This window comes from Tachysurus fulvidraco, chromosome 10 (genome assembly GCF_022655615.1).
Source record: "Tachysurus fulvidraco isolate hzauxx_2018 chromosome 10, HZAU_PFXX_2.0, whole genome shotgun sequence".
NCBI classification, from domain to species: Eukaryota; Metazoa; Chordata; class Actinopteri; order Siluriformes; family Bagridae; genus Tachysurus; species Tachysurus fulvidraco.
This window is the reverse complement of record NC_062527.1, coordinates 5,308,471-5,314,227: the sequence shown is the minus strand read 5'-3', so window position 1 is coordinate 5,314,227 and position 5,757 is coordinate 5,308,471.

Below are 5,757 nucleotides of genomic sequence, written 5' to 3'. Positions count from 1 at the left end.
CAGAGGGCAAATGCAGCCTGTTGGCAAATGCTGGTGACAGCAAACTGTATTAAAGGAGCTAGCTAAAAGGTTTTGTCTCTCAAACTACACCTGCAAATAATGTACAGAGAAAACATTTTATGAATTCTTGCAAGAATACTCAACTAAAGTGAACTTGTTTAAAAAATTTTGATTAAATTCATGATTCATATGTTTGTTATTTAATTTTATCTCCAATATCTTGTAGTAGACATATTTATGACAGCGTGACTATGTGTGTATTTACATATAAAGTCATGGGTCATGTTTTTTTTTATCATGAACTAAATAAAAATGATGTCATTCTGAACAACATCTATGAACAGACAAGTAATCACAGGAGCCCAATGGTCAGAAGGTCGAGGTTCTTCACTATGTTCCTTGCCTTGTTTCAGCACCAACTCCTGTATATAAACTGCTGGTCTGGGAGCTTGTGCGATGTGGATCTTGTGCTCATCGCACCACCCTCGAGAGAGCTCACATATCCTGCTTGGTGCTCTGCCCAAACCAGGCTGTGACACTTTAAAGTGCATTAGCACCTTACAGAGCAGAGTAACTTGGTAGAGATGTTGACAGACCTACTATGGCATTATGTTATAACATTATGACTACTGACAGGTGAGTGAATAACACTGATTATCCTTACATCACATTTTGTTCTCAAAGTCGATGTGTTAGAAACAGGAAAAATGGTAGAAAAAAAGTGTAGAGCCAAATTGTGATGGCTAGACAACTGGGTCAGAGCATCTCCAAAACTGTAGAACTTTTGGGATGTTCCTGGTCTGCAGTGGTCAGTATCTATCAAAAGTGGTCCAAGGAAGGAACAGTGACAGGTTCATGGGCAGCCTCTTTCAGCAGGATAATGCGCCCTAAGCACAAAGCAGAATTGGTTCAGGAATAGTTTGAGGAGTATATCATGAGTTTGAGGTATGGACTTGGCCACCAAATTCCCCAGATCTCAATCTAATCAAGCTGTCGAATGTGCTGAACAAACAAGTCAGAAACATGGAGGCCCCACGTCACAACTTAGAGCACTTAAAGGATCTGCTGCTAACATCTTGATGCCAGATACCACAGAACACCTTCAGGGGTCTAGTGGAGTCCATGCCTCGATGTGTCAGGGCTGGTTTGGCGGATTAGGAGGACTAGCACAGTATTAGGAAGGTGGTCATAATGTTATGCCTGTTCAGTTCTTAATATGTATGTAAGAACTCAGAAGATCTAAGAAGTTAAACTTCACCTACAGTGACACAGAACTTGGGACTTGGCACGTGGGTTGACTAATAAATCAAATTACATTTTTAATACAATTAATACGTTTTTATGTTGTCCCAATTGCATTTAGAAATTCTGCACATGACCTGGAAAACCATCAATTCTGTAGCTTTCTGCTTCCGGATAATAATTGGATAATGATATAAATGGGGGTAAAAATAAAAATAAAATTTGATTTGTTGTTGATTTGGGAAATGCCAGACCCATCTCTCAAACTCTGTTTCTCCCTCTGCAAATCTGCATGAGACAGATCTTCAAACAAGACAATATGACAAGACAAGATGGGGTTTTTATACAATTGGGAAAACTTGCTTAAATAATTTAAACAACACGTGCAATAACAGAAATTTTGAAAAATGTGCAATATTACCTGTGTGCAATATGTCTGTTAGCAAAACTACGTACTCGTGGTCTCTTATTTCTTTTTTGCATTTATACATTATGTTGTGTATATACTGTATATTATATTATGTCTTTATATATATATATATATTATTATACTGTAGTATCGTTATTCAGTATAACAGCATGATTACCAGTGCAGTTCCAGACATATGATATTAATACTGAGTAACTGACACTTTAGCAGAAATATTGCTAAATAATTAATTTTATTGTTGCTCAACAAATCCAAATAGTTTCTGAAGAAATGCTGTTTCATTTCAATTTATTGCTGGATTGAAAAAAATATGTTTTGTTGCATATCTGATGCACATCAGTGATGTTTTTTCCCCTCATATTCCACATACAGTTGCAGAAGTTTCTTTCTTAATGGAATTTCAATGTTTAAAATTGTACATTTACAAGGATGATAAAATCTCACAAAAAAAAAAAAAAACTCTGGGGCTACTTTTTTTTATCTTGGCCAAACAAGGACAGTTAAGAAAATTCACATAAAGCTACATAAACTTTAGAGACAACTTAATTTTGATTCTGTACAGATCAGTACAGATACTGGAGGGAGTTATCATGCCTCTCTAAATCACTACATACAGTATGTGAAACTATCTTCACAACAGACCCTACACTGTAATGTTGTTATCACACTCGAACACATTACATACATGTCACATCCTTGTTTCTTTTGAAGGCTCGACTAACCTCCAGCTCCACAGAAGTCTTCAATAAAGTAGAAAAAGACGTTAAACACCAAACTCCCAGTTCCTCCAGTGTTCTGAGGTAAATTTCAGACCAAAATGCTGATAATCAGGTTGAAGGAAGCTTTGACACAACTGTTCCCTTTTTAACTCTATAGCTCTGTACAGTTCGGTGTTTGAGGAGGAAGATACAGTATACATCACTCGTCACGGTTAGAGGGATAAATTGTCACTAACAACAGACAAACATGGCAGTTATCCCACTGAATGAACACAGGGTGAAAATAATGTAGGTACTTTCCAGGTAAGACAAATTCAATTAAATTCAATTCAATTCAATTCAAATGTATTTGTATAGCCATTTTAACAATGGACATTGTCTTAAAGCAGCTTTATAGAACATAAACATAATACAATTTTTTTTAAATTTATTTTTATGGACAGCTTTTTAATTACTGTGAATTTCTTAATTATCATTAGATCTGTGTTACTGCTAAAGAGTTTGTAGTGGTATTATAATGCCACCCTTTCATTATGTTTGTGACCAAAAAGGTCCACTAAATTAAACCTATATAAAAATCTATGAGATTAATATTTTAAAAAAACTTTTTTTTTGCATAAACCTGTTAATAAAACCTCAGTTCTAATCAAAACTACTAAATCTGAAAAATAATAATAATAATAATAAATTAATAATAATAATAATATTTTTTATTTTGGGGGGGGGGGGGATGCACGTTTTGAAAACAAAATTATAGACCTGGTCAAAAAATGCTCAATACTCTTTCCAAAGTACATGTTATATAAAGGTTATATAAAGGATCCATAAAACACTTGCTTTTGGATCGATATTGAGTATCTAATATTTAAATTGACAAAACTAAACATTCGTAAAGATATATTTTTGTTGTATAAAAATATGAGTGTGGAGCATAATATGGCAAATAATTATAAACAATTACATATGGGAAATTTCATATACACAAATAAAAATGCTCTAATAATAAACCTAACATACTACTTCAAATTTAACTTGGTCTTAGAAGATCTAAGAAATAAAAATCCTTTATATTTAAATGTTGTGTTTTTGCTTCTGTTATGCATAATGAAATGAATGCAGCAGTAGTACTGACATTTTTTGTGCTCACCTACTATAGGTTTGATCAGAAATTGAGATCGGAATCGAGTGTTACACGTGTTACAAAGTGTGTTTCCTTATAAAACTTTTGCTCAGGGAAACAAAATCTAACAAGAACACCATCCTAAATATGTTAATGCTTAGATATTTCCCCAAAGGGTACAGTAAATAAAAAAGAAGGCGGTTGTTTCATTGACATTTTATTTACAGCCATATGTACAAGTTAGCATATAATACACAATTCTGCAAATAACAAGACCACAAATTTTTAAAAAATGTGTCGTTCAAACACCAGAAGCCAAACAGAATCGGGGCGAATATTACTGCACTCCAGAATTTAAAATGAAAATCATAGACTTCGTGAGATTTCCAGTAAACTGTTGGCTGTTTTATTCCACAGAGTACAAAAGACAGAAGAGTTTTGTTGTTGTTGTTGTTGTTTAAAACAAGCCCCAAACTCTTAAATCCTGAGTTGAATTGTGCACGTCTTGATTTGTCCACTCAAGCAACACTTCTGCCAAAACTTTGGTGTTCAGTTTAGTGTTTATTTATAGAAGTTGGTGACTAAACGATTGTTATTCAAGCTCTGATACATAAAAACAGAATTAATGAAGGCTGTAATTCCATTTTGCCCATAACTAGATGTATATATATATGAAAGTGGATTTGCATGGATAATAAATAACTCTTACTTTTTTAAATCTACTTTCTGGAACAAACCTTAGCAGATCACTAACTGTACCGAGGATAAATGTGATTGACGTGTAAGATATAAGGATCAAAATAGGATTTTTTTTTAGCATTTGTGTTTCCATTTTAAGGGAGTCATGATTTCACTGCATTTTACTGATATAAAACAACAAGGCACACCAAAGCATTAAAAGCAGGAGCGTCAAGCATGCTCCCGGATGATCGCAGGTCTCTTCGTACAGTACCACATCAAATTCGCTCCATAATGGCTTTAGCAATAAACTGGACAGTTCATTCGGAGGTAAAAAATAAAATGTTAAACTAAACAGTACCGTGGCCCTCCAGGACTGCTGGATTAATGCCTTACTTAAACCAGGGGTTCATAATTACAGGAAAGGAAACCAAGGGTCCAGCAGATTTTGAATATTTCACCACTTCAATATGATGATGTAATTATTCGATAAGACCTTGTGACGGTGTCACTGTTAGTCACAGTCAACAGTCACTTTGTCATACAGATTATATTGTATTCTATATATAGATTCTTTTTTTTTGGTTTGTTTGTGTTTCTTTCTTTGGCTTTTTTTTTCGTTCATCTGAACTTTGATATTCCTGAAAAAATTCAAAAATTTCGGGGGGGAAAAGGCATTTTGTGACCTACTCGTGCTCCTGAGTGTTTAGTTTTTGTGATCAGTTTCTGCACCTTTATATTCGGATGTGGAATCTGTCTGCAGAGTCGATAATTCCAGACACTGGAATTAAGAAGCCCTGATTTAAATGCTTGTATTTACAAGATTAAAAAAAACAATTTTAATTTTGAGCCATCATAATTTAAAATATTAAAAAAATAAATAATTATTTAACAATGGTATAGGAAGAAAAAAAAATAATAAACAGCCTTTTTGAAATGTATGATCAAGGAACGGGACCACAGTAGTCTAGTTTACCTGATTGAAGAACCCGATTGGTGAACATGGGACAAGGGACATGACGCTCCTGTATGTGCGACAGGAGCTGGGAGTCATGACAGGTTTCAAAAAGATAAAGAAAGACTCCAACATTGCCACATATTTTAACACAAACAATAAGCGATATGCAAAACCACGGTAAAAAAATAAAAATAAAAATACATCACCACAGACACAAAACCGCAAAAAAAAAAAAAAGCGTAGCAAACGCTATTAACACGACGAACACGGTGGTGTAACCGTCCCTTTGTCGTTGGTCAATTGTAAACTGAACTGCACCTTTTACAGCCAAGTAGTGCTGCTGTACAACAGAGCTGACACGACAAGACAAAAGAACACAATCTGCTGGTAAACATGATGCTTTCCCTTATAAAATGCTTTCTATTATCTCTCTCTCTCTTTTTTTTTTACATAGTGTCAACATAGTGACATGATTGTTTTCCAATTCAAATCATGGCTCCAAAAATAATAAAAAAATCTATTAAAACATTTTTTTTGGTGATAATCAAGAAACAAACGGACCACGTAATAAATGCTAATGAAGTCACGATCAGAGCATTTTCACTGGAGG